Source organism: Dipodomys merriami, unplaced genomic scaffold (genome assembly GCF_024711535.1).
Source record: "Dipodomys merriami isolate MVZ:Mamm:240054 unplaced genomic scaffold, mDipMer1.0.p SCAF_8, whole genome shotgun sequence".
NCBI lineage: Eukaryota > Metazoa > Chordata > Mammalia > Rodentia > Heteromyidae > Dipodomys > Dipodomys merriami.
The window spans coordinates 17641081-17663255 of NW_027206401.1; positions in this window are offsets into that span (position 1 = coordinate 17641081).

Genomic DNA, 22175 nt, shown 5'->3' on the forward strand with positions numbered 1-22175 from the left:
TGTATAGCCAATTCTGCCAACACCATGTGTCGAAGAGGCTATCTTTCTTCCATCTGATAATTTTGGCTCCCTTATCAAAGGCCATAGGTCTGTGGGATGATTTCTGGGACTTCAATTCTATGCCATTGGCCTGTTCCTGTGCCAAACCAAGCTGTTTTTCTAACTAAAGCTTCATAATAGAGTTTGAAGTTATATATTCTCCAACACTGTTTTTTCCAGATACACGTCTTCTATTAAGGGTCTTTTATTATTTCAAATGAATTTTTGGATTGCTTCTTCTATTTCATTAAAGATTTTGATAAGATATTGATGAGTATTAACTGTAGATAACTTGGGACACTATTGCCATTTTCATGATGTCTCATACTCGTAATCCAGGAGCATGAGACATTTTTCTGTTTTCTTAAATCTGCTTTAATTTCCTTTTTAAGATTTTTATCATAAATGTCTTTCACATTTTTGGTGAAGTCCTAGGTATTTTTTTGAGGCTATTAGAAAAGGAGTTGCTTTTCTGATTTCAGCCTTGCTCTTCTCATTGTTGGCATAGAGAAAAGCTATTGATTTTTGTGGGTTAATTTTATACCCTGCTACTTTGCCAAAGTTTTGTATCAGCTCAAGTAACTTGGGAGAAGTCTGTGGGGTTGTTTAAATACAGGATCATGTCATCTGCAAAGGCAGAGAGTTTTACTTCTTTCCCTATTTGGATCCCCTTTGTATTCGTCTTTGCCTTATTGCTCTGGTAGGAATTCCAATACTCTATTGAAGAGGAGTGGAGAGAGTGGCCATCCTTTTCTCATTCCTGATTTTAGAGGAAAAAGTTTTAACTTTTTGCCATTAACTTTGTTAGCTGTAGGCTTGTCATACACAGCCTTTATTATATTGAGGAATGTTCCATAGATACCTAGTTTCTCCAGAGTTTTCATCATAAAGGTGTGTTGGATCTTGTCAAATGTATTTCTGCATATATTGAGATGATCATGTGGCTCTTGTCCTTACTCATATTGATGTGCTGAATTATGTTAATTGACTTGTATATATTGAACCAGCTTTGCATCTCTGGAATTAATCCCATGGGGTCATAGTGTATGGGTGTTTTTATTAGATGTTGAAGTTGGTTGGCTAGAATTTTATTGATTTATTTTGCATCAATGTTCATTAAATAAATGGGTCTATAGTGTTCTTTCTTTGATGGGTTCCTATCTGGTTTTGAGATGAGGGTTATGCTGGCCTCATAGAATGAGTTTGATAGTGATCTTTCACTTTCAACTTCGTTGAAGAGTTTGAAGAGTATTGGAGTAAGTTCTTCTTGGAAGGCCTTATATAATTTGGCTGTGAATCCATCTGGTCCTAGGCTTTCCTTGGATGGGAGTACTTTTATTGTCATTTTTTATTTAAATATTTGATGTGGGTATATTTTTGCTTGGTTTAGATCTTTTTGGTTTAGTTTTGGGTATATCAATGTTTGCTAGAAAATCTCAAATTTGATTATCAAATTTGTTAGTATAAAGGTTTATGCAATATTCCTTTTTAATGTATGATAATTGCTTCTTTCTCTCATGATGTTCCCACTCTCCCATCTCTGATTTTATTTACTTCAGTGTGTTTGCTTTTATTTGGTCTGATTTGCTAAAGTTCTGTCAATTTTGTTATTTTTTCAAAGAAACTACTCTTTGTTTTGTTGATCCTTGCTATAGTTTCTTTGGATTCAATTTCATTTAATTCTGATTTAATTTTAATTACTTATTACCATCTACTAGATAGGAGTTTGGCTTGTTTCTCATTTCCAAGGAGCTTAAGTTACATCATCAAATTGGTTTTCTTTTTTAAGATTTCTCCAGTGTAGGAACCAGAGCTATAAATTTTCCTCTAAGTACTGTCTCTACTGTATCCCAAGGAGATGATATTTTGTATGTTTATTTTTGTTAAATACCTTGCAAGTTTGAATTTCCTTTCTGATATCTTCAATGACCCACTGGTGATTCAAAAATGTGTTCTTCAGTCTCGATCAGTAACAGAATTTTCTGTGCTGGGTTTTGGTGTTGAACTCTGATTTTACTCTATTGCAGTCTGAAAGAATGCATGGAATAATTTCAGTATTTTGAATTTGCACAGATTTGCTTTGTGACTTAAAATGTGGTCCATTTGGGATAATATTGTATGTGCTGCTGAGAAAAACATATATTTTGATGCTTCTGAGTGAAATATTCTGTAGATGTCTGTTAAGTCTAATTAGTCTATGCAATTGTTTAGTTTTGAGGTTTCTCTGTTGAGTTTTTGCCAGGTGGATATATCCAGAGGTGAGAGTGGTGTGTTAAAGTCACCAGCAGTCAATAGGTTTGGATCTTGGTGCAATTTTAGGGTAAGTAGTATTTTTGATGATTTTGGTGCTCTGGCATTTGCTATATAGATATTTAGAATTGTTATATACTCCAGTAGGGAAAAAAACCCTTTATTAGTATATAATGTCCTTCTTTATCTCTTCTCATTAATTTTAATTTGAAGTCTATTTTATCTGATGCTAGGATTGTGACTCCAGCTGTTTATGGGGGCCCTTTGCTTCATAGTCTGTCACTTTCAGAATGTTTGTTTTTGTGGGCAAGGTGTGTGTCTTGAAGACTGTAGACAGACATGTCATTTAATTGAAGAGTCAAGTTCATTATTACTGAATGTTAGGATTGAGAGATGTTTGGTAGTTCCTGCCTATCATCCACCTTCTTAGGAGCTGTGCCTCCTCAATTATTACTATGATTATCTGAGTCTCTGTTTAGGGCTGTTTCTCTGCCTACATTGTATTATTGTTGATTTTTTTATGTGTAGCATGTCTTTAAGTATCTTTTGTAATACTTATTTGGTAGAGATAGATTGTTTCAATTTTCTTTGCGTGGAAGGATTTTATTTGTCCCTGGGTTATGAAGGAGAGTTTAGCTGGGTACACTATTCTTGATTGATAGTTGTTTGTCTGTAGTGTATTGTATACTTTATTCTAGGCTCTTTTTGCTTGCATGGTCTCTGCTGCAGTTATTCTGATTCCTTTACCTTTATAGGTAATTGATCTTTTCTCCCTGATAGCTTTAAGGATCCTTTCCTTGGTCTCTATTGATCTTATGCTAATTACAATGTGGTGGTGTAATGTCCTGTTTTGGTCTGGTCTGTGTGAGGTTGTAAAGGCTTCTTGTATATGAATGAGACTACCCTTTAGGGTGTTTGGGAAGTTCTCTGCTAGGATTCTGCTAAATATATTTCCTGTTCCTTTAGTTTCCTTCTCTATGCTGTCCTCAAGACATATTAACCTTTAATTGGGTTTTGTCATTGTGTCCTATATTTCTTGTAGGGATTTATCTTGTTTCTTGGATTTGTTTTGAATGTTTGTTCTTTCTACTGGACTATAAGTGTGATTCCATGAAAGTTGTGAAATTTACATTCTGTAAATTTTGTACAGGATGAAAAAAATCTTTTTGCATATTGAATATTTTGTCTGTGTTGAATATAATAAGGTTCAACGTCAGGTGTTGCTGGCTCATGCTTGTAACCCTAGCTAGTCAGGAGGCTGAGATCTGAGGATCTCAGTTCAAAGCCAGCCTGGGCAGACTCGTATCTCCAATTAACCACCAGAAAACTGGAAGTGGCACTGTGGCACAATTGGTAAAGCGCTTGCTTTGAGCTGAGGAGCAGAGGGACAGCACCCAGGCCCAGTGTTCAATTCCTATGACTGACACACAAAAAAAATAGGGCTCAGTTCATTCTCCATTAAAATATGGAAATCATTGTTAATTTGCTACTCAGTTGAGTGTGATGAAATTTTATACTGATGGACTTATGTTATTCTTGTTTAAATTCAAAATTGGTACAAATTTACTATGCCATGTTTGTTTCCATTTTTGAAGAGAGTATAGATATGAAGCCCAGCCTTGTCTCCAGAATTATGAGATTAAAGGTTAGCCTGTTAATTTTTAGCATGAATGTGGCCATGTATGTGTGTGGAAGAGTGTGTTTTAGAGGAAGATTTTCTTGAATACTTAGAATTTGTCTATTTTTTAAATGTGTAAGCCATAATTTGTGTTTCTTTCTTTTTCTTAATTCTTCACATGTAAGAATAGAAAGGGTTTTAACTTCTAAATTAAAACTCTTCCAGTTGTAAACTAATAAAAAAATCACATTAGATATATAGTATGACTGTACTCTGTGATTAGATTTCTAGAAGAGGTTTCAACAAGTGTGTTTTGGGAAGGTCACACAGTAAGTAACTTCAGATTTGTGGACCATTAGGTCTGACACAACCACTCCATATGAAAAAGAGAGTAAGTACTCAAATGGTTTTTCTTTCTTGCTGTTGTTTCTAACATATTTATAAGATGATTTCTTTGTTGCTTTTTATGTCCCTCCCCCACAGTATAACTCCTGTTTTCACTGTATTTGATGTTGGTATAATTTGTGGAGGGGAAAGAAAAAAAAGAATTGTTTAAATAGGGATACAAGTGGACCCATTGCAACAATGAGATGTACAAGATGTTATGTCAAAAAATGAACTTTACAACTTTGGTGCAGGAGGGAGTAGGGGTGGAGTGGGGGGAGATGGGAAGGTATGGTAAAGGGAAACAAAGGAGGAGGCAACAATGCTTGTTAAGAACTGTACTCATTACCTTGCTCATGTAATTGTACCCCTCTGTATGGTATTTTCACAATAAAAAAAAGAGAGAGAAAGTAAAGTCAGCAAAAATGGTTACAGAAGTAAGTACAATGATATCCTTAAAACATAATTTGTCTTAATTGAAGATAATTTTTTATTTGTAATACTTCTTTTTTTAATTTTTTTTATTGTGAGAATGCCATACAGAAGAGTTGCAATTACATGGGCTAGATAATGAGTACATTTCTTATCAAGCATTGTTGCCTCCTTTTTGTTTCCCCTTCCCATCCCTTCCCATACTCCTCCCCTCTCCCCCACCGGATCATCCCCCCACCCCTCACCAAAGTTGTTAAGTTCGTTTTTTGACATAGCAACTTGTACATCTCATTGTTGCAATGGGTCCACCTGTATCCCTAGTAAAACGATTTTTTTTTCCCTTCCCCTCTACAAATTAAAGTCCCATGGTTTCCCTTATTTGCAATAACTAGTATATGTCTGAGACAAGCAGAAAAGGTCAGATAAGTTGATGTTAGGGGAATGAACCCCAAGATAAGTATTCAAATTTTTTTTTCCTTTCATGCAATTGTTTCTATCATATTTATAAGATGATTTCTATGTTACTTTGTATGCCCCTCCCACACGGTATAACCCATACTTTCACTACTTCTTTGATTTTATTAAAAATTAAAAAAATTATCATCTTATCTCAGTAGTAAGAAGATGGTGGCTAAGATGTGGCCCATAGATCAGAGCTTGGTAACACCTCATTTAGAATACCTAGAGTGCTGATTTGGTGGAGGAAAGTGTTGTTCAGCCCTGCAAGTCCCCCAAGTCCCCTACAGAAATTTCCAAAATGACTACTTAGGCCATACCATCCAGTCTAACATGTGTCAACTTGAATTGTTTAGTGAGATATTAGGAAGGAGACAAGCAGATTTCAGTTTACTCACTGAGTTTCTACTTTATTTAAATAGATTCACCTTCTGGGAGCCACGATGCTGGCTTTTACAGCAGCTAGCTCTAGTTTGCTCCCATGAGCACAGTCATGTGTTCTTACCTATTGTAGAATCCTTCCTCCAAATTTTGCACAAATTTTGGTTGGCCAAGTTTAGATCTACATACTCTTGACCTCAGATCAGATTTGTGCTTTCTTGACTATAAAGGAGGTTGATGACAGATGCAGATGTTAATTCCTCACTAATACTATCCCTATTGATAGAATTTAAATCTCTACATGAAAAAACTCTGACTCCTTGATTTAAAAAATATTGGAATTGTTTGGTAGACATTAGCATAATAACTGTGAGAAATCTTTACTGTCTTTTTTATTGTAAAGGTGATGTGCAGAAAGGTTACAGCTATATGTCAGGTAATAATCATTTTTTTCTTTTTGAACAAGGCCACTTCCTTTCTCATTTTCTCCTGGTCCCCCCCACCCCCAAGTTGTATAGTTCATTTCCAACATAGTATCTAGAGAGTATCACTCCTGAATAAGTTCACCCTTTGTCCCCCTATTTTTGTGCTTCCCCTTCAATTCCCCAAATCATATAAATGTGCATACAAGAGAAAGCTCCAGAAATCTCAAACAATGACAAAAGGGAAGGAAGAAGAAGAAGAAGAAGAAGGAGGAGGAGGAGGAGGAGGAGGAGGAGGAGGAGGAGGAGGAGGAGGAGGAGGAGGAGGAGGAGGAGGAGGAGGAGGAGGAGGAGGAGGAGGAGGGGGGGGGGGTCAGGAGGGGGGTCAGGAGGGGGGGCAGGAGGAGGAGGAGGAAGAGGAGGAGGAAGAGGACAGGGGGAGAAGGAGGATGGGGGAGGAGTTCATTTCGATAAGCATCATTCTATATGATCATTGCACATAGCTATTGAGTATTCTTTACATGCTATTATCTCGTATGATATTAATGTCTAGATTTTCAAAGGATCAGGTAAAAGAATGAGTTCTAACTCAGGAACTTTCTGAATGATATATTTCTGCTGATATCTCAGTAACCCGGTGTGATGTTTAGTATTTGAATGTTAGTGCATATAACTTATAGGAGTATTATACGAAATTTGAAAAAAATCTATGTTACAAATTATATATGTTTTGTTTATATGCTCACATTATAAATTGTGACAAATTTAGTTTCTTAAAGCAATGCACATTAATCATCTCATGGTAAATAGTTCCTGTAGGCCAGGATTTGGACACAGCATAATTGGGTTTTCTACTTTAAAATGTCACTAGTGTATATGAAAATCAGTTGTCAGCTATAGCTGTGGCCTTATCAGATGCCTGATCAGGGAAAGATTCATTTCTAAGTCCCATTGATTTGTTGGGAGAAATATTATTTTTTTTCTTTTTGTTTTTTTAAATTTATTTTTTTTTGAACATACTGTACAGAGGGGTTACAATTACATGGGCAAGATAATGAGTACATTTCTTATCAAGCATTGCAGCCTCCTCCTTTGTTTATCCTTCACATCCCTTCCCAGCCTCCCCCCCCCACCCAATTCTCCCCCCCACCCCCTGCACCAAAGTTGTAAAGTTCGTTTTCGACATGACAACTTGTACTTCTCATTGTTGCAATGGGTCCACCTGTATCCTTAAACGACTTGATTTTCCCCATCTCCTCCACAAATTATATGGACATCAAATATAGTGAAAGCAGGGATTATACTGTGGGGGAGGGACATACAAAGCAACAAAGAAATAATCTTATAAATGCTTTAGAAACAAATGCATGAAAAAAAAACATTTACATACATATCTAAGGGTTCATTTTCCTAACATCACCTTATCTGACCTTTTCTGCTTGACTCATACATATACTAGATATTGCAAATAAGGGAAACCATGGGATCTATGTTTCTTTGGGCTTGGCTTACTTCACTTATCAGAAAGAATGACATTGCCCCATTTGTTAGGAAATGGAAAGGCTTGGAGAAATATTATTTGTGGCTGAAGAACTGCATATTTAGTTTTAAAAATGGAAGCTAGAGTCTACCTCCAGTTACCATCCTCCCATGTGGGCTGCTCCTGTATGTCCACCTCTCTAATGACCATTTATGTCTGCATTCTGGCAGTGTAGCCATTCTGACTTTAAGGAAGGCTAGTGCCTCTCTTCTGGCTTTCATCTGATCTGTACTCTAAAATTTATATTCAGAATAACTCCTCTATAGTCTGTTAAAATATAGGCCTGTCTCCTTCTCCCAGTCATTGTAACTCAGACGTCTAGGGAGAGAAGAATGAATGTACATCTACAAGTTCTTAGCTTTCTGCTGCAAGTTGTTCAAATGGCATATTTGAACGACTAGCAGTTAGGTTAAGTAGAACTGCATAACTTATCTCCAGGAGTTTGTTGTTTTGGTTTATCAACCAGAACGAATAAGCTGGTATTATTAAATATATGTGAAGTGATGAATGGTCAGAAGATAGGTACAATTTTGTAATTTTAATATTCCTCATTCATGACTATTTAATCCATAAAAACTCATTATTCGGTCTATATTAAGGAGATTATGACTAATGTCACCCATAAAATAATACAGAAGAATAGGAATGAAATACTGAAAAAGGGAAACAAGAATTCATTCAGTAGAATATAATTAAAATTGTGCTTCCTTTGCTGTGCAAACTATTAATAAATTGCCTAGAGTAATACTATAAAATAACCTATTGTCTAATCAAATGAATTTAGAGTGTATTTTAAAATCACTAATAAGAAACCAAACAAAGAATTGAGTAGTAAGAAAACTACTAGCACTAAATTAAAGATGCATAAATACATTAATACAGGATTATGAGCTACAAATGGTAATTAAGGGAATTATTGGAAATCATTATTGTATGTACTTTGATCTGAATGATATAAATGTACAAGTGATCTGATTATAGTCAGTGTTATAAATAGGCAAGCAGTCTGATATATTTTAAAGTGGTCAAATTTCGGGGTGGTATAAATGCAATTTTAAAATAAGTATATCTCTGGGTACCTATATAATGAAATGATTAATATAATCCTCAGGATATTTATATGTAAATGGTGGCCACATGCACAGTCACTTTTATGAAAAGTAAATGAGATAACAAGTCATTTTTGTATATGGCTCACTAGAAAGCATACCATTTATAATGCCTGCCTTGCCTATTTTTTACTTTCTTGTGTATTCTCTTTATAAAAATGCATTTGACAGGACTTTTAAATATGATTTCTATTACTTAAAATGGAAATTTACTTGTTTCTGGTTTTTCTATTTCTGTTCCATTATTGAGTTGTCTTATAAAACACAGATTTCTCTGGTGGATATTTCTATTTGTATGAGCAATGTGATCTTTAGAGATGTGACAGGCAGGTAGAGTTTTTAATGTTGTGCTTTTGAGTACCTAAGTTGATGAGATTTTATGCAAGAATAGAACCTGGGTGACTATGTCAACACAGTTGCATTGTTTCAACCTTAATCAATGAATAATTTAGCATGAACATATCAGTGATACCTCTTACCCCTTAAGGCCTGTGCAAAGAACAGATGGATCAGGCCCTTGTCTCTGTGGTATTTATGCTTTATGCTCCCAAGATTAAGTATTTCTTAGAAATTCAACATCTACCTGACCCTGAAAAACTGTTTCTCTATTTAACCAATGGGAAAAATAACTCAAAGACAACTATTCAGAAATGTGTCTATTGATTGCTAGCCCTGATGGAATCTGGAGTCTGCAGTTCGTGAACCATGACCTCATGCAGGGATGCTGGAAACTGACTTTGTACGTCATACTTTAAACTCCTTGCACTGTCTACATGTCATTAGGCACTTCACTTTTCCTGAAACCTATTTTTTAGTGCTTGAGTTTTCTATCATAGCCCCATAAAGCAAATAACCGAACCCAATCGATATCCAAGTTATAATTCCCCTTTCATTCCCTCCTTCAACTCTCTCAGATTTTTAATCTCTCCCATTCTTTGATGAGGAAGTTTGAGCATTCATGAGATACTCTCTCCTTTTACTTGGTCCTACAAAGATTTATTCCCAGCGAAAGCATTTAACTTTATACTCTTCCTTTACCTTTTATCTACTCAACAATCCTTAATTGTTACTAAGGTTTAGAGATCACTGGAGTTCATTCTGGGCTTCTTAAACCAAACTTTACTCATTTTATTTTGATACAAGTCTATTGTTTAGTATCTTATTGCTTTGTATTTTGTATCTATTGTTTTGTATATTGTAAAGCAGATGAAGTATCCTAGATAGTGGGCTGTAGCTGTATTTCATTTTTCCTCAGGTGGAAAATAAAAATTACCAATTACCTGCATATACATATGTATATGTATATATGTATATATATATATATATATGTAGAGAGTAAACTAAAATATAACCAAAAAACTTCATGTGTGCATTTGTACTTTTCTTATTTTTCTGCTAATTACACAATATTTCACACTCCTAAATAGATAAATGACCTTGGTAAAAGAAATATAAATACAAACAACTATTATGGTCACAATTAAAATCTGCTGACTTAAATCTTTAAATATTGTAATATACGAATAAGCATATCTTGTAGTTCTTTGTAATGCCACCTAGTGCATTCATCACTACTCTCATATGGTAGCAATGACATTTATCAGTTATTAGTTATGAAGATAAATAGTGTCAATTCATCACCTATGTATTCAGTGCAGGTATTTGCACTTTAAAATTTATTTTAGCCAGGTGCCAGTGGCTCACACCTATAATTCTAGCTAATCAGGAGGCTGAGATAGGAGTAGCATGGTTCAAAGCCAGCCTGTGCAGAAAGTCCCCATGAGACTCTTGTCTCCAATTAACCACTCAAAAAACGGAAGTGGCACTGTGGCTCAGGTGGTAGAGAAGTAGCCTGGAGCACAAAGAGGCTCAAAGACAGTGCCCGCACCTAGAGTTCAAGCCCCACAACTGACAAAAAAAATTTTAAACCATAATGCTGGCATAATCTGTATAATGTACTTAAAACGTGTATGCTTGAGTACTGTTATAAATTAATTTCCCAGAATAACCACTGTACAAATGATACTGTTTTGTTTTCAATCGTACCAGGACTTAACTAAGTTTTTCATGTCCTAATCTGTAGGTGGTATTTCCCTTATACTGGCTCAAAGAAGATGAATATTAACAATATTTCTGAAGTTAAAAAGACCTCAGTTTGAATCACATCTCATTCACCAAATACTACAAAAATATGTGAAATGTGTGTTTTCTGCCCATATTTCCACATGAAATTCAAATTAATTCAGGCATTTCTGTCCACTAAGTCATGTATACCATCCATATATCATAATATATATTATATTATATCTTATAATATGTATCATATACAAATCATATATATATGTATTAAATATACTGTTACAGCAAATTTCATTCATTTTAAGTGAAATATAAATGTTATTTTCTACATTTGTTTATCAATACTCAGGTCTGAATGGAGAATGTTTACTACCTTCCAGAAGCTTCCTTTATTTTTATAGCTGATCAACAGAGAGTATCGATGAGAAACATTTTGATTCGCTATAGTCTAAATATTGCATATTAAATTCATAGTTTATTCTCTATAGTTTTAGTTCCCTATACTATTAAGGAAAATGATATATAGTTTGGTGAACTATATCAAATGGAAGGGTGTAGCAGGCTTAATTTTTGCATTCAACATCTTACCTGTGAAATTTAGCCATATTATTATATACAGAAGTAATTAATTTTTCATTGATATTTACTCTTCCATTATATAAATTTACCACAAAAATGTATTCTACTTTTGAAAGATAGTGAATTCCATCACAACGTAAACATAGCAAATAAATATTGTGGAAACAAATCCCAGAGCATTTGTTGCTGCTTGGAAATGTTTGCCCCTCTCACTTACATTTTTTATGACATTGTAAAAGTAGGGAGTTTAGATCATTTTCAGTAGGCAAGTCATTACACTTCCTTAGTGCGGATGTGCAGAGAATCTTACATTCCTGTTCTGCCTCATGTTCTTTAACCTAATCAATATTGACAGGCTAATGCAATGATAAATACAAAAAGCGATCCTATAATGTACGATGTGATTTCTTGTTTGTGTGTTCTTTCTTCTATGGCATATCCACTATTGTCTCTGCATTTGATTTTGATTGCATGTATTGCATACATGTTAGGGAAAGGGAAGGGGAACAACAGAATGGTGAGACAAAGGACAAGGGGGAACCAACGCAACAGTGATATACACAAGACAATATATTGAAAATGATCTATGCAACATGGGGGGGTATGGGGGAGGTAGGAAAGTAGGAGAAAAATTAGGAGGGGGTAAAAAGTTGGACAAGAAATGTACTTATTACTGTACTTATGTAACTGTAACCCTTATGTAACTGTACCACCTTGACAATAATATATATACATATATGTGTGTGTGCATATGTATATATCAACCATAACATAACATCACCATATACAATAATTTTCAGGTATTTAATTTTCAAATATCAACAAATATATGTTATCATATTAAAAAATACACAAAATAATGGCAGTGCCTCAATGAACATTGAAAAACTGGAAACTTCCTGAATTTGTTAACAGATATCTAGAAAAGCCCTATACTAACCCTAAGGTGTTTTTCTCCTACAGTCAGAGAAAAATGGCAATTCAGGTCTCATCACTTCCTTTTTAGAATCTCACTGACAGTTCTGGCCACTTCAATAAGTCAAAGTAAAAGTAATAAAAAAGAAACGTATTTGAAAGGAAGTAATATAAAAGTCTTTATTTGCAGACAATGTCATTATGTTAGAAATCCACAGGAAGCCACACAGAATGGACTAGAGTTACTGGATTGGTTTAGCAAGGTGCTGGGATAAAAAAGTGATACAAAGTTGCAACACATCCATTTAGAGAAACAAAGAATAATTCAAATGTAAAATATAAAATAGTAATTATGTAAGAATCATTTTGACAAATTTGTTAGATGAAAATAATTGAAAGCTTCTGTAAAATAGTAAACTTAATAAATTAACAAATGGAAAATGTTAAATGATTAAGATAATATTGTTAAGCTAAAGATAATCCTGATCAAAATCTTATATTAGTATGTAAAATATAACAACTCTATTCTGCATATCAAATGGAATAATGAAAACATTGACAAAAAATGTAAAACTATAGGACCAAAACTACCCAGTTTAAGAACCTAGCATTTAGCTATTCAAAACAAGAATGTCCTTGACTTAAAGAAAATGAATGTGAAGGATCCTCTGTAAGCTAAAAATAGAATAAAATCCAATGACACTATTCCTGGGATATATCTGAAAGTATCTGAATAAGGATATAATGCACGCATCTACACATCCATGTTCATAATAGTTAAGCTGTAGGAACAGTATAGATGCCTACAACTTATGAATGAATCAAACACACACACACACACACACACACACACACACACACACACAAAATGAAGTATTATTTAACATAGAGTATGAAATTGTCATTTTTAGAGAAATGGATGGAATTAAAGTTCATCATGTTATTTCAACTAGGCTAAGATCAGAAGGACAAAGATCATATGCTATATCTAAAAGTTAAAAATTAAGCAAACCTATACTGTATCATGTATATTATACATTATATATTATAAGTTATATTCAAAATATTATATAATGTGTAATTGTTTTCATAATTTTATGCATACATCCTTATATAGATGCATACACCTTTTGGAAGTCTGAAAGACTGATTTGAGAAATGGCAATGGAAGGGAGAGAGTGATGGAGATGTTGAGTCTGATTAAGGTACTTTTATTGCATGTAAAGCACTGTGAAAATTAATCCCTTGTGTACAGCTAATTTATGACATACAACATAAGTTGAACCAAAACAAAGTATAAAAGTTTTAGGGCTCTAATTTTAAGCATAAGCACAGTTTGTTGCCCACGAGGAAGGTTAGAAAATGGTACAGCTAATTTGGGAAAATATTATAGATATTTATTTAAAAATTCAGTACCCATCTCCCATAACATCCTGCCATTCATCTTTTGGTGTTTAGAAATACTAATGTATGTCATTCAAAGGTCTTATACATAAGGATTCATTGCTTTATGTGTGTCTACAAGTCCAAAATTTAAGAAAAATTCCAGAATGTCTATAAACAAATTGATAAATTTCAAACAAATGAAACCAGGTTGTGGTACTTCATACTGAAACACTATTACAACAACATGAAATAACTGTAATTACAACATAGTTGCTATACTTTACAACATGGCTGACTATCTAAAAAAATACCGTGAAATAGTAACTAATCTAAGGTGACATAAAGCAGATTGATGACTTAGGAAAGGTCAGGAAAGTGATATAAAGAAGAATTATAAAATGGCACAGGAATGATGGATTTCTTCATTATCTTGAGGATGGTGACGGTTTCACATATAAAAACAAGTGTCAAAATATATTAAATTGCCCGTTATTAAATTTCAGTGTTTGAAATTTGTGTAGTTTTATATGTCATTTGTACTACTATAAAATGGCTAATAAGGAGAAGGAGAAACGTGTCTTTTTTTCCGTACTTTGAATAATCTTTGATGTCATTAAGAAGATCTATTTCTTAAAGGTTTACTTATTGGCCTGAAAAGTCTATCTTGTTTGTAAACTTTGAGTTAGGGACAATTAAGAACTAGGGACTTTCATGCATTCTGAGACATTCTTATATAGAGAGTATAAGATATTTCCTTTTGGGGAGTTATATGTTAAAAGGAAAAACTAGATGTAATTCATCAGAGAGCTGTGTAAATTTAAAGGAAAGGGAGCTTCTTTAGTTTATATAGGAACTAAGACAGCAGCAATTTTTATCTTGGTCTGAATAAGGTTTGAAAACATTCATAATATATATATGTAGGTATCTAGTATGTATAAACATATATAAAATACATATTTATACATGTGTATATATACATGTGTATATACACGTGTGTATACACATTATATATTTATATTAAGCTTTCTACTGAACTTACAAAGTTATTTATCTCTTCATGGTAATCTCACATTTGAGGTTTTGGCTTTCATAATTTCAAACATTAGGATCTCAATCTCATTGTATTATTCATTTCCTTCTATTTTTAGGCTTTCAACATCCATAAGTAAGGTGTTTGAAGTTCTCTTTTGGGATTGTGGTCAGTACTGGTCCCAAATATATTTACTTTTTGATACTGGCTTTTAAAGAAACATTATAAAGTGATCACCTTGCCTTTTGAACCACTCCAGATCCCAACCTAAAATTACTATTTTACTCCCCAACTGCTTTCCAGTTGTCATTTCCTATTTCTAAAATTCCACTTCTTTATTGTTTTATATTACCATTCTGAAATCTTATACTTCTTTCAGCCTTCGTTAAGATAAAAAATACCATCTCCTTAAGTTTGTCACTTCAAACTGAGATAAAATGGTTAGGGAGAGATAGATGTTAAAACTATTTTTATATAATATTTTCTATAATCAAAACACACAGATTAATCCAATTTGGGAATAACACTCATGAATTTGAATAAAATACAATTATAAAACTCATCTTTAATAATTTAATCTGTATATGATCAGCAAAATAATTGTATGTTATAGAACTGAATTTGCTATTCTTACTTTCAGGGACACCACACTGAACATATTTAAATAGATATAATTTCTCAATTATAATTTAGTTTTTATACAACAACTGCATTATCATATTTTATAACCAAACACACAGACAGGTCCAAATAATGATTTTAAATAGAACTCTAATTTTTGAAAACAAGTGCTTTGTCTCTTAGTTTAATGAATATTAAATTAATAAGCTCACTGTATGCGAATGTTATGTGAATTGGGCTATCAATACTCATCTATAGATATTTTTATGTACTTAATTATAGATGAACAAAGCAATTTATATTATGGAGATGTAAAATAAACTCAAATGCTATTAACATAATTTTATTTTTAAAGTTTTCCAACACTGAATTTGCCATAAAGGACATGAAGAAATATTTACTCTAATGCATTTTATTTGATTGATAACAGCATTGTGCTTTGATATAAGACAATTTTCTTTTTTCCAATTTGCTTATCTAAGATACATCTAAGAAACTAACACCTTGTTGTAGATCAAAGTGAATAAATTCTGAGGAAAATGTACATTATTTAATATGTTTGATTTGACAAATTCCTTTGATTTAAATATTTAATCCTCCATCAGCAGACAAAAATAGATAAAGCCCACTAAAAAGTATTGTGATGAGAAAATGTAAAAAAGTAAAAGGAACCCATTGTTTGACAGTCAATGACCAACTTACATAATGTAGATATATAATATCAAACAATGCAATCTCTCTTAAACATTCTATTGTTATTTTAAAGCTGATGAACAAAGGGGTTACAGTTATATAAGTCAGGTAAGGGGTACATTTCTTCTTAGAAAATGTCACCCCTTCCCTTGCTCTATCCCAGTTTTTCCCTCCCATCCTCATTCATTTTCAACATAGAATCTAGTGAGTGAGTAACATGGCTACATTTGTTCACCCTTTGCCCCTCCATTTCTATGTGTCCCCATATACCCCCAAAGACATATAAATGAACAAACAGATCAAAAATGAAAGAAAACAAAAAACAGCAAGCAAGAAAAAAACCTCTTATTTTAATTTCTTGGTGTTCATTTCGACATATATTATTTTGTATGACCCTTTGCACATAGTTATCACGCCTTTCTATTTCTCTCCTACAAGTACACTCTTCTGATTTCACTGTGTGTGAATGCCTAGAGACAAGTCTAGTTTTTCATGTCCCAGTGTATTTTTTATCTAGATTCCACATATGAGAGAAAAGATGTGCCATTTGTCTCTCTCTGAGCTTGGCTTACCTCACTTAACATGATTTGTTCTCAGTCCATCCATTTCCTTGCAAATGACATGATATTCCTTTTCCTAATGGCTGGGTAAAATTACATTGTGTATAGGTACAACAATGTTTAGATCCACTTATTTATTGTAGGGCATCTGGGCTGTTTCCACAGCAATAAACATCTTTATGATATCCTGGCTTGTGATGTTCAGGGTAGATGCCCAGGAGTGGTATGGCTGGGTCATAGGAAAGATTTATGTTTAGTTTTTGAGTCACCTGGAGACTGCTCTCCAGAGCTGTTGTACTAGTTGACATTAGGGTTCCTTTCCCCCCACATTAGCCAATATTTTTTGGCAACCCCATATTTCGGTGCATGAGAATGTGACTACAGAATCTAGAAATCATAGTAGATGATATTGATCAGTCTTTCCTCTAAATGTCATCTTCACTGAAATTAATGAGATCATACAGGCTCTTGACCCATGTCCTTTGTGTTTCATATGAAATTTATCTTCTTCTTCAGGACTTTTTGGGGGTATAGTGTGTTTGACTTTCTATTTTCCTTCTCAGTGTGTTCAATTTCTGTGATTCCTGAGTTGATGGATTAGTGGTCACACTAAGCTTCATGTAATTATTATATTAGAAGGCATTCTCCATACATTTTGAGTATTTTTTTTGGCAGAACTGGTATTTAAACTCAGAGGTTTTGGCTTTCTGGGCAAGTACCATACCACTAAAAGTATACTCCCAGCTCCTTTGGCTTTTGTTTGTTTCCTAGATAGGGTCTCAAGCTTTTCCTGGGTCAGTCTCACACCATGATACTCTTTATTTCTGATGTGGTGACATAGATGTGTTATGATACTTGTGTTTTGTCATATGTGGTCTCATTAAGATTTTACAGGACTTTTCTGAAACTTTGTTTGTCCCATTGCTGCTTGCCAAGAAAAATGTGAAACATCATATCTGGCCTTGTTGGATTACATTAGCCAGGATTTGGAACTGATTTGTTTCAAGAATTTGAAATTCCACCCCCCCCCAAAAAAAAATTGAAATTCCAGAGTTAGAAATATATCATTCACTCTTTCTTAGATTTTATTTTTCTAGTTAGAGGTCTGAGTTAATTTGAATGTATTTGCCTTTTTCACTAAGTTGGTGTTTTTCTCCATTGCAACTTTCAATATCTTTTCTTTGTTCATTAGTTTGGCCATGTTTTTGTTGTTGTTTATTGTTGTTGGTGTTACTTTCAGACAGTACTGGGACTTGAATTCATGGGCTCATGCTTACCATGCCAGCATTCTACCATTTCAATTACTTCACCTGACGTTTTGACATTGGCTATTAAAAATAGATATTTATTTATTTATTGAGTAGTACTGAAGATTGAAAGATCCTTAAGTTTACTAAGAAAGTAGTCTCTCATATGACCCATGACTCTCTGTCGCTTTCCCATTGATTACTTTTGAGATACGATCTTTCTTCATTCGCAGGCTGGCTTGGGCTCACGTTGTACTCGTTTCACCATGTTGCTGGGAATTACAGAAGTGTATCACTGAGCCCAACCCTTATACATCTCCATAACTTGGATCGTGAGGACACATTGGAGAGATGGAGTCTCTTATTCTTTGTTGGGATAGGGGATATCTCTGATCCCCTTATCTCGGTCTCACAGGTTGTGAGGACTACAGACTTGTGCCACTAGGCATAGTCTGCATTGGTCGTTATTAAGTTACAGTCTTGCTTTGTGCCTGAGCAGACCAAGACCATGATTCTTACATTTGTGCTTTGCCAAATAGCTTAGATGCCAGGTGCTTCCCATCACACCAACCCATGGATCGAGCTAAGTCTCATAATCTTTGTTCTTGGGTTGGCCTCAGACTGCCTTCTCCCAATTTCTGCCTCCCAAGTAGCTAGAATTGCAAGCTTGAGCTACAACATCCAACTTAGACTTGTATTTGATCTGTAATGTGTTGTTCAGAAGTTCTGTGTGCTCTCTGGTTTGGGTTTCCATAACCCCTTTCCCAAGATGTGTAGTATTTGTTATAATTTTACACAAACGTTTTTTTCAAAATAGTTTCTCCCTCAGTTCCTTTTGAGATTTTTACCGTCTGATTACATCTCATTCTGCAAGTGAGTGGACTGAGTTTTTCCCTGGGTTGTATGGCAGAAGTACTTATGTCCTTACTGGCATGAGCAGGAAGACAATCTTATTATCTATATTTTTGTCATATTGCTTCTTGCAACCTAATTTGGCAATGATGGTCATGAGTTCTAATTCTCCATTTGTTACCTTCTCCATCAGGAGAAACTCTGAGCAATCAGGGCTCATGTAATTTAATAAAGTCCACTGGCTAAAAAAGGATAATCTCTCCACTTTAAGATAAAATACTTAGCTATATGTGTGGATTCTTTTGGCCCTAAATGTAATGTTTCTTCTATATCTTGGTATTTGCTGTGTGAATTTTGAGGACAAATTGCCCCTCATATAACTGAAATCTCCATAGAATTCAACCATTTAAAGATATTTCCAAAGAAAAATACATACATTTAGTGATTTTTTAAAACGTAGATTTAGTGAATGAACATGGACTTTTGCAGCATCATATTCCGTTTTTGAGCTTTGTCATTTATTTATGATCTTTAAATGTAAAAGCAACAAAGAGATCTACATGGGATATATAAAATAATCAAATACCTTTTCTACTATAGTCAGATACTTCATATATTAGACTCTGAACAAATATACTATGGTTAAGACTCCTAAAAATATGTAATAGGTATTCTTTCATTCAGATTTAGAGACTCAATGTCAAATCTTTCTTAAAACCTCTACCTGAATTGAGGTTATATAGAGGTAATTTCTTTCACTTGATTATAAAGTGTGGTGTTGACATGTAAATAGAAACTATGAAATTATCTCCTCTCACTTCCTATTGCGAAGATTGTGTGTACTTGTAATGTTGTATCAGCATTATTTTGTTGTTGTTAGCCTGTCTCATCCATCACAGCTAATGGTCTGTTGGTAAGGAGCAAACTTCTACCAAGAATTCATCTAACATTACCTTTCGAAGCTGCATCTTATCTTCTACTAAGTTATAATTTCAGTTCTAAAAAAATGAACATCATATATGCCATCAACGGGTTAAATGTAACGCAGTAGAATTTATAACATATATCCAGAAATCCTCTAACAGGCCCCCTTCAACTCTGAGTTCTTCAGTGTACTAAAGCAGTGAGGCAGTTGGAATAGTTTTCATATGGGGAATTTTTTCCAGTTTTGTTTTCACTAAAATTTCGGCACTAAAAGCTTATGATAACTCATTTCCACTTTATAGTTCTCTGTTATTTCAACAACCGAGTAGCAACATTACTGCTTGATGAAAAATATTGTCTATTTCCCATAAGTTTTAGCATTATTCAAAAATACTGATATGTTCTATGTGCCAAATATTCTGTTTTCAGTTAATATTTTGGCAGTATTACCAAATTTGACACTAGAACATTTTAACTTGGAATCATAATTGTGTTTATGTATTCATGGGCTACAAATTATGCAGAATATTTTAGATAAACCATATCTTAGCACAGTTTCATTAAATTTGGTTCTAAAAGCATACTTCATGTATTCACATAATTTTTCCTAAATTACTAGCAGGGAGCTACTTTCCCTATCAATTTTTATATAAAGTTTTTATGAATCTGTACTCAATTACTTTTTAAAATTTTTGCTGAATGTAAATTACATAAAATGTATGAAAACATGTGTCTTTCTTCCAAAAAGCTTCAGGCAGTGTCTGAAGCAGACTGATTTCCCTGAATTTAGAAAGATGGAAGGGGAAAAATGCTGAAGTGTGTCCAACAATTTGGTCTATAATGCCAAATTATTATTGCTAACAGAATGTTTAATATTATGTAAATATCAAATGGACCTTCCTTCATTTAAATAAAATTACAAGAAGTAAAAGGTATAAACAGCCTATTTGGAAATTGTAGCATAAATAGTTTTGTAATACAAATAAAAGACCATCAATTTGTAAAAGAAACACAATTCTAAATATAAACAAATTATATATATATATATATATATATATATATATATACTCAATTAAAGTGTGTGTGAAATAATACATTTCAGAACTCATATTGAATATAAGACTATTCTCTCGTTAGTCTGGTTGTAAAGTAAGTCTTAACATTTCTATGATTTCGTCCATAATAGAGTTAAACCAGAGTCTGAGTTGGAGGCACAGAGTGATGAAAGTTCCAACTCAGAGGAAGATATTGATGCAGACTGTGGGAAACTACAGGTGAGGCTTTATAAATGTTTTCCAAACTTCCATGTTCTGCTTGTGGATGATGCTCTTATTCAAACCAAACCTCCAGTAGCCAGATATATCTGTATCTTTTCTCTTCAGTAAGCTCCTCCTTGTATCATAATTAAGAGTCGGTAGGGGGCTGTTCTCCACATTTCTCCTGTTAACTAAGTGACAGAGTGGTGACAAACAGAATGAAATATAAATGATTAGTGGGAATATTATAGTAATTCCAGAGTATTTTTTGCTGTTTAAAATCCAGTCTATAAAACATACATTCTATCATCTATTTATTTATAAAATATTCTTCTAAGAAGAATTCAGAAAGAATGAATTCTGACTAAAAGAAATTCCTCAATTAAAACATAGACCATAAAGCTTTATACATTCTGACTAGGCAGACTAAAAAAATATTCAGTACAATTTAAACGTAGGAGTAAATAAACATACATATATATATATATAAAGTATATATATGTATATGTATAAAATACCACATTGAAACTACATGATAATATTGTAAGATTAACTTCTTATACTAACTTAATAATAATTAGAATAAAGGAATTAGCAAATGAGATAGAAATATATTTCAAAGAATGAAGATGAATGGTATGACAAGTGAGCAAAATGCATTGGGATGCTGTCTGATCTTTTTGTTTGTTTGTTTGTAAAAGACCAAAATAGGAGTGGTTTGAACAAGTGTTTTTCATGGCTTGACCAAGTACATTAGTTTTCTTTCATAAACCTTTCTAATGAAAGATGAGATTTCTTTGTGACACTGAACTATTCTCAGTATCAACCTCCAAATTTAGCTTGGAGAATGAATGTTTCTACTCATACTTGAGAAGTAGCAAGGGATAGTTCTGCTTTTCTTTGAAATCATAGTATGCAATTATACAAAATGTCTTTCTTTTACTACATATGACTGATAAGCAGAATGATATAAAATTTTTATTACAAAAATTATTTCTAATGTAGCACATAAAATGTAAGGTAACAAGACTTACTACTGGAATCTAAGTTATATCAGTTTCATTCCTATAAACTATATCCCTGGTTATTTCATATATGTCTGTTCAATTCAATTGCCCATTTATTACTCAGATTATTTGTTCTCTTAGTGTTTAATGTTTATTAAATCCTTATCGGGACAATAATTGGCAAAAACTTTTCCATTCTTTTTATTTTATTTTATTTTATTTGTGAACATACTGTACAGAGGGGTTACAATTACATGGGCAGGATAATGCATACATTTCTTACCAAGCATTGCAGCCTCCTCCTTTTGTTTACCCTTCACGTCCCTTCCCAGCCTCCCCCCTCCCCCCCAATCCCAATCCTTCTCCTTCCCCCCCATTCCCCCCCCCCCCCCCCC